At 30.5% G+C, this 8,972-nt stretch overlaps 1 long non-coding RNA gene across 3 annotated transcripts; it reads right to left on the bottom strand.

The window, feature by feature from the left end:
- Positions 1–6,476: 6,476 nt before the first annotated feature.
- LOC111992104 (uncharacterized) lies at positions 6,477–8,676 on the bottom strand. 3 transcript variants are annotated; one of them, XR_010632589.1, is made up of 4 exons: positions 8,189–8,676; positions 7,830–7,977; positions 6,963–7,088; positions 6,477–6,858 (listed from the first exon to the last, which is right to left on the bottom strand). It is a non-coding gene; the product is annotated as an uncharacterized LOC111992104 (long non-coding RNA). The 3 variants fall into 3 exon arrangements; XR_002880804.2 differs by having other exon boundaries at positions 7,006–7,088; positions 8,189–8,666; XR_002880803.2 differs by having other exon boundaries at positions 6,477–7,088; positions 8,189–8,605.
- Positions 8,677–8,972: the final 296 nt, after the last annotated feature.

The following is an 8,972-nucleotide window of genomic DNA, read 5'->3' as shown; positions in this document are numbered from 1 at the left end:
TTCTTTTAAAGGTTTCTCTATTTAACCCACTTCTCAGCAACCATAAAATGTACAAGAAAAGGTTTCTTCTATAATTACTCTCAATTTATTATGCTTCTTTCAATTGTAAAAGGTTTCAATATTATCTTACTCCATCTTTGGGTGGAAAAAAAACAAGCAATTATTTTTATTTTTTGCTTAATAATAGAGTTTTTTATGTTAGTGTCACGAATAGACCATAAAAGCATCCAAAATTGCCTATTGCTTTAAACCTAGATTTAGGGTTCCAACACTGGTGGCACCACATGCAAGCCAGGGTGGTCACAGGACCACCCTAACTTGCACCTAACTTGCAAAAAACATTATATATATACTTGTAAAAAAATATTATATGCTAAACTAATCTACTATGACCACCCTAATAAAAATGTTGAACACCCTGACTTGAAAATTACAAAAATTTGGGTTCAACAAAAATAAGAGCAACGTTACATTCACAACCTCTTTACAATAATTTTACAACAAATTCAATGTAGTAAGCTGTTACTAATTCTAATTTGACCTAAATACCGATATTATTTTTTTACCCACCAATAACAATTTTTTTGCATAAGATTTATTGTAAAAATGTTGTGAACGTAGCATTACTTCAAAATTAATTCTACCCCCCAAACATAATCCTTAATCCCTTTTATAAATTTAAAAAAAAAAATCTTAAATAACAACAATAAATATTAACCCAAATAACAACAAACATAAACCAAACAAAAACAAGACAAGACCAAACAACAAGAAGTGAACAAATTGTTCAACAAAAAGCCTACTATAAAATAAAAAGATAAAAATCACTAATCATTTAAATTTGTAAATCGTTCAACCTATTCAATAAAATAATCTCTAATTTCATTTTTCCTTAAAAAAAATGGTACTAAGAAAAATATTGTGGTTGTGAGTTATTTTTTATGGTGATGACAGTTATACTTTTTTTGGCTTTGCAATCGCAACAATTTTGCTCTCCTTGGTGACTTGACTCGCAATTGTGGCAAATATTTAAGTTATCGCTTTATTAGATTTTGTATAATTTAAATTTCTTAGTGACTACCCTAAAAAAAAATTCCTAGAGCCGCCAATGGGTTCCAAACCTATTTCGTAAATAGTTTGTGAGCTTTTTTTTTTTTTTTTAAATTTAATATTGTTATAGCTTACAAGATTGAAAAATTCATGAATAAAAGTTAAAAATAAAAAGAAAAGAAAAATAAAGGAGAAAAAAAGGGATAAAAAGTTAGTTAAAATTCAAACATTTATTAGAATAGATATTCATTCGTAAGGACACTATTCATTAGAAAAGGAGATCTAGAATTTCCTTCACAACAGTGATGAATTTCTTTAGGAATCTGATACTTGCAGTTAACTCTACTACGCCAACGTCAATACAATAATATAAACCTCCATTAAAAATATATATCCACAATTCTGCTTGACTCAGTATAATTCTGCTCATCAAAGTATTGGAGACTCTCTTCGAATTGATAGACACTAGAATTAAATCCATATTCATAACAAGCTAATCGTGTCTCCCGACTCTCATCACTAGTTGCATACTTGCATTATTAAACAGTTTAAAAGCATCTGCTTTGGTCTCATTAGCTTTGGTTACGGCTATCTCCAAGGCAATTCTGGAAAGGTTAGTAAGACCTGCAGTAGAGCTACGAGGATCCGACTCCAAAGTTGAGATGCAAACATCAGGAAACTCAGTACGGTTGCAAATTGGTGTTACTAGGGACGAAAGCTCATTATCGGCTTTTGCAAAGTGGTGGCTTGAAAACAAGAGAGAAAGTACAATTTGAATCACCAGGAGGCTAAGGGAAAAACCGTATTTTATGGCCATCTTCAACAACACAAAGGATAAGCCTATTGTTGAAAGGTATTTGCTACGCCTATTTATTGAGATCCTCTAGAGTTCTTAGGGTTCTCTACCATATAGAGTTCTATTAATCTTTACCATTAATTCTTTTATAATAAAAGGTCTAGATTTTTCATATTATTAATCCACTAACAAATCCCCTAAAATAATGGTTTAAACAATAACTACTCATAAATGATAATTGTTGCCTTACCTCTTTTACCTAAATCAGGTTTCTAAGAAAAATCATAGAAAAATGGGACATAGAAAAATCATATTTTATGATCCTATGTGCCAATTAATCATGAACTAGAAAAAAAAAATGTATATGCTTAATTTAATAAAATTAATAAAAGACTAAAAAAATTGGAATAAAAACTCAGGTGTCTCTGCCATTCATATATCATATATATACATACATACATACATATATATATATATATGCTTCACGGTCTATGTGCATAATAATCAATTTTTTAAATAAGCAAATTTCTTTTGCATTTAATGCTGCAATGCCATAGCCACTATCAATTCTTTCACTTTTAAGGTAATAACTATCATTTATGAATAGTTCTTTTTTTTAAATCATTATTTTTGTAGATTTGTTAGTGAATTAATGATATGACAAAATCTGGACCTTTTTATTAATATAAATGAAATGTTAAGATTAAAAGAACTCTACATGGTAAAATACCCTAAGAACTTTAGAAGATCTCAATCCGTCTATTTATTGGAAGAACTAGGAGTAATGTTCTGAGAATAATATACATGAAAAGGCTTTGCCAAGAAAGGAAATCCATTTCAAATTTAGAATATAAAAGTATATTCCAAACTTCAAATAAGGAAATATGTTTGGCTTGTGGTTGTTCATTCTCAAATAAATTGATTTTTGGTTTATCTACACTGTTTTGCCACATAAACTTTTGAAGTCTCAGAATTTTACACCTCAGTGTGTGTATATATATATACAACATATTTCTCCAAGGGCGGCTGCACTTGTAATTCAGGAGGTTCAATAAATATTTATATATATATATACATATTATTAATTTAATTACCCTTAAAAATATTTTTTTCACAACTTGGCTTAAATTTTGCACACTCTGATCACAAATCAATTTAGCCCAAAATCAAACAACATAGATCAGCTCATCCCAAAACTAATAAACAACACAAATCACTCTCCCTTTCTCTCATGAATCTCATCTCATCTCTATTCTCTATCTGACTTTTTATGTATATCCGACTCTAAAAGTAAAATGTGAGTGTTTGTGAGTTCTGAGTGTCTCTCTTTATTATAAATTAGCTTTTAAACCCGTGCAAATGCACAAGAATTACATAAGTACATGTATTTTCGAATTTTCGAAAAAAAAAATCTATTTTTAACAAAATAAAAATAAAAATAATGAAAATTTTGTAAGAGTCCACAAATAAATTTTTGTATATAAAAATAATTAGAATCCAAGAAAGCAAATATATTCAAATAATTTTAGGTAAATATTTGGAGAAAACATTTTGTTTCAAAAGTCTTACTTAAATAAATTTAATTAAATAAGTATGTAGTGAATGCAATTGAATTTATAAATTTTGAAAAATAGTACTTGGTATGAATTTCAAATTTAAAATGCATATTACACTCCATATGCTATCCATAAAAATATGTGTTATCTTACAAGTAGATTCTCTTTTAGGCTTATTCTAAAAAAAACTAAAACTGTAACATCTGTTGTGATGGAGAGAAAAATATTTCTAGCAATTAAAGAAAAAAAAAAAAAAAGAGAGAGAGAGAATAGTGTGATCGTCCTTCCTTGCAAGCAAATTGGTGGAGAAGCAAGATTGTTGTTCGTTTCACATATAGGAAAAAAAAAATCAAAGCTATTTAGATATCAAATTTAGCATTAAATTTGATAAGACAATTTTAATTATAAAAATACAAACCAACCTCAAGAATATCTCATCATCTCCCAATCTAAATAAAACTTGCTTAATTTAATGTGCATGATAGTGGATGACAAAATCTTTGGTTTATGCAATGGTGAAAGACTAATGATTACATGATGACATAAGACTTGATATGTCATATTAAACTTTACCTTGAAACTACCCAACTACTCATCTAAGCCCATTTTTTCACTAACAAAATAAACATTTCCAAGATGCATGATACTAAGAAAAAGTATGTAGTCCTTTCCTTACCTTGCATAGACAATAGAAATACCTTTAAAATTTCAAATGTAAATATAATGTAAAGTAAAAAGTTCATCCTAGTGAAGTGGTAAATAAATTTAAATGTAAATATAAAAATTATGCTTGAACCATGTGTTGGGTAAGTACACTTTGGGGTGCGGAGTTATGCGGTTTTGGCCTAATTATCCGTTGTTTACTGATCTCTCTAATAATCTGCAAAAGTAAATATATCTAAAGCATTTACTAATTTGCTCAAAGTAAGAACCTACAAAAATAAGGAGATTCACATAAACAAACTAACCTAAGTAAATAACTTAACACCACATATAAACTTGAAACGCACCAAATCTGAAACCTACCAATTTTGGCCTGCAGTAATGTAATCAAGATTTCATCTCTTAAAATCATTTTTTTTCCTATAAAATCTATAAGCTGACAATTTGGAACACCAATCTACCATTCCTAGGAACCACAACGAATTAAACCATGAGACTATAGAACATTTGACAACAAAAAAGTTTAAAACCAAAAAATGGTTACAAATTTATGAAATAAAAAGTCAAGGGAAAGTATTAATTTGAGGTATCATAATTCGTGCGAGGATATGAAGGAACATATTCAAATTTGAAATCAAAGAGATCTTTCTTAATGTTTGTGATTAAGCCCAAGTTATTACCCCTTAAAGAATAAAAAAATAAAAAAATAAAAAAAAAAAAAAAAAAAAAAAAAAAAAAAAAAAAAAACAAACCTAAAAAAAAAAATTANAAAAAAATTTATATTGATTGTCTAACTATATATTAAATTACCGTGCTCACCGTAGTGGTTGATTGTGAAGCTAAAATTTCAAGCACAATGTGTAATGCTGTTTGAACGATTTTTTAAGCGAAGATTGCTTAATTACTGAGCCTAAAGCTAAAGTTTCAAAAAACAGTCTTCCAACACATTGGTCAAACTGGTTGCATGTCCACCACATCCCTTACTATATACTGTAAACTGGTAACTTTGATAAAGCACAAAACAAAACATAAGTTAGATACAAAGGAGACAGGACACAAACACAATAAAAGGTTCGATGCATACAGGACCAAACAGAAGCCCCTGCCTACCAACAGAGGACAAAGAATTCAATACATTGAGCCAATACTACTGGATATCAATCCTATTAACCAACACTTCTATACGTTAATAGACTTTGAAGGCACCAATAGCACCTGCACTCACCCAATCTTGAATTTGTCTGTTTTCAAAAAGTTTCTCAAGCTATTTGTGGTTGAGAGCACAAAAACACTTAGAATTCCCATATGCTTCAAGAGTTACAAATTAAATAATAGATACAAAGCGAAATTAAGTTTTCTTGACCTTTCAATTTAATTTAGTAGCTCTTCTCAAATAGTAGCTGAAGGTCTTATAAGTCAAGGATGACTGATTTGCATTAACATGTGGGGGAAAATATGTCATTGTAAATACAAAATTCCTGAGAAGAGTCAACATAAATGAGATGCTAGAAACTGAGATCCTATAAAACATGAGATTGTGTGCCAGGTAATTAAGTATAATTGTCTAAAATTCAGAAAAGATGGCAGGTTTATATAAATGAACCATTACAAATTTTTAACGTTTATCAATACCAAACTTAAATTTAACTACATAAAGTAACGTTTTATGCTCTATTTTGTATATAATAATTCAACAAAATATTAAATAATGATTATAGGTAATTTACTACTATAGCAACTCAAACATTACAATCACTGGTGGGATAAAATGTAAGAGACAACAAACCATATAAAAACACCATTTGAAATTGAAACTCTCATTTACAGTCATCACCAATCACAATTGAAATACCTCAGAATCAAGAAAACTTAATATTTGGGGTAGACAGAAATTTGAAACCATCTTAGGTCATATGCAAGGTTTGTTGCAAGAGGATCATAGATTAGTTCATGAACAAAGCAAAAGTGCTTTTGGCTTTTAGTCAATTTTTGCTTTGCCTAAAGCAATTCGGTACCTTAGTTTTTTTGGCTTTAGAAATTTCCCGGTTTTGCCAAGTAGTGCATAGAGTTGAAAGGGCTCTCTACAATTTTCTAGGGAAGACTTTTTCCCATACATTTGATCATTTTGCAATTAACTAATTTGGCCTAAAGTTTTTTTTTTTTAGATGAATAGTCATAAAATATGTAATCTCTAGACTCTTGCTTTCTCCTGTAGAACACACATACAACGTCAGACTTATCCCCATTTACCAACCCTGTTAGGAGTGGGAAGTCTATCCGTAAGAGTTAGCCAACAAATGATGGCATGCTTGCAAATAGCAGCAGAAAAACAAACCAAAGCCCTCTAATTAACAACTGGGTGCCTTTCCCTAATCTTATTCCAAGTTTATCTAAACTAACAAACATCAAAATAAACAGAAATGCAGCAATTTATTACTTCCTAAGCACAATGAGGAGCATAAAAGTAACCCAGCATAGATAGTACCAATTCATGTCACAAAACAGAGCTACCAAAGACTTTCATGCATAGTATAAGGAAAAATAAGAATGCTTTTGTCAATTGAACAAACAAAACAGGAGTCATGGGAAAAATATATCATGTTCCATATTTTGAAAGTCAATCTCTCATAACTTTCCTTTTGGATTGGAAGATTAAGGCTTATGCTTATTTCTTTCCACAGCTGAATCCATGACCAGCCAAATGGGTTATTTTCTTTGAGATTGATCTTGATCTGCCTTCCTCTTAAATGGTTTGTGTTAATCTTCTAGTCTTATGCAGAGTTCCAATTTGGCCTAAAGTATAATGAACAATATAAAATGAAATTTCAAAATAAAAGCAACATTATAATTTTATCAAACAATTTGTAAGCATGTAACTAAAATGTAGTTACCATTACCATTAGAACAATATTTCTAACGTAAAGACCATCAATTACATACAGTTGAGTTGATGTTTGAGTAGAAAATGCCTGAGAAGTTCTTGGAGGACAGTTGCTTATTCCGAAATTGTGGTGCAACACTGTCTAGAATAAATAAGCACACCATCACATAGCTATGAAAAAAACTATGTACATAGTATGTAATATTACCAATTGCATCACATTTGATTCATAATTCATTTTATCCACCATGCTGATATCTTCTAGACTTCATTCTTCTAAATTTTTGTTCATATTCATTGTTCATAAATGAATAAATTATGTAGATTTATCACAGTATGAGGTGGGAAAAATTGAACCCAAACATCACATATTAAGTCTAAGAGGGATTTCATCAAACATGTGGAATGCAATAAAAACAGATATGTAGATCAGTGCAACTTTTATCTGTGTTCAAAGAAACCCAAAAATTCAAATCGAGTCCAATTTAGTAACATCATAGACACAATAGCAAGCAACGAAACATATATTGCAAGATTTGAATATTTATATGAGCTTACCAAAAAAATCTATTGTGGCCCAATTCATTGTCGAATAAAATCTAAGCCAAGAACCAATATTCGTTCAATGAAAGATCAAACACAAACGCATTTTTTTGGAAAATTTGATAGTTGCAAAATGGGTCAGATTGTAAGAGATGCTGATAAAAAAGGAGGGTTCTTTTCAATTTCTGAAGACGCAAAATTGGTTTGCGATTTTAGATTTTCTTCTTCCTATGTCTGTTGGTTTGGAACGGAACATGCAAATGGAAAGAAAGTGGGCCAAATGTGGTAAACTACACAGAAAGAGTATTCGAAACAGGAAAATTAACAATGTTATACTGACCTTGTGTATATGGAGTTGCAGAAACGAAACGAACAGAGCGTGAAGAGGGAAGAATTTCCTTTTTTTTGCTCGTTTTTGTTGAAGGAAACGGAAATAGCGGATGATAACATTCTTGTTGAGATGCAGCACCAAATTGATCCATAAAGATCTGAAGAGTAAAGACATATAGCCAAAACGAATTGAACCCAAATATCCCAAAGAAAAACCAAATAACTGATATTAAAAACCATTATAAACCAAATTCCTCACTCAAAACCGAACCTAGGCCAAAACCTGAATTCAATCCAATCTAACCAAAATACCCAGACCTAAATCATATTTGACACCAAATTTAAAGAACCAAAAATTAAAAACTATACCGGTGGAGGGTACGGGGTTTGACGGAGGCAGAAGCGTGATTGTCTTCTCAGATTTTTTCTCCCTCCATTTTCTATGCCTGACCAAATTTCTGTCTCTCTATCGTTCTCTCTCCACGTTCTATTTGGCGGTTTTAATGTTTGAATTTTCTTTCTTTATGTGGTCGCAGTTCCGGTGCTCTAAGTCTGGCGAGGGAACAGACGTTGAGGGCTTACGAAGTCTCTCCTTCTCTCTCTGTATCTGCGTGTTTTTTTTTTTTTGGAAGATATTTAACCGGTTATTTTTCCTTTTATACTGAGAGGCTATCAAACGGTGTGGTAACGTTACGAAGCAATATTATTTATCGCTCTTTAATTGTAAACGTGTCAACACCTCCTTAAAAGGCTTCGTCTATTATATATACTAGTGTTTAACCCGCGCGATGCGCAGGATTATTTAAAATCTCTTAAATATAAGAGAGATTTGACTAATAAAATCAATTTTAAAAGAAAAAAATTGTTGCAAAGAGTGTAAGGTACGTTAGTTATCAATTTGTTTGTTTAATTAAACCAAAGAAATTCCATAATTCCATTTACCAAGAAATTATTATTATTATACATTTTAAAGACTCTTTCTCATCACAATCCAAACTTTGGAAATGGCAGCTTTTGAAGATCCGGATAGAAGCATTTTGTTAGCAGTAAAACTGTACGTAACTGATTTAAAAGGTGAATTCAATGTTCAGCAAGTAATTTGCATATCAAGAATGTTCAGCAAGGACTATATCATAAATAGCACATTCTATTC

The sequence above is a fragment of the Quercus suber genome, unplaced genomic scaffold, assembly GCF_002906115.3.
Source record: "Quercus suber isolate HL8 unplaced genomic scaffold, Cork oak 2.0 scaffold_301, whole genome shotgun sequence".
Classification (NCBI taxonomy): domain Eukaryota; kingdom Viridiplantae; phylum Streptophyta; class Magnoliopsida; order Fagales; family Fagaceae; genus Quercus; species Quercus suber.
This window is presented reverse-complemented; position numbering and strand designations above follow the sequence as displayed.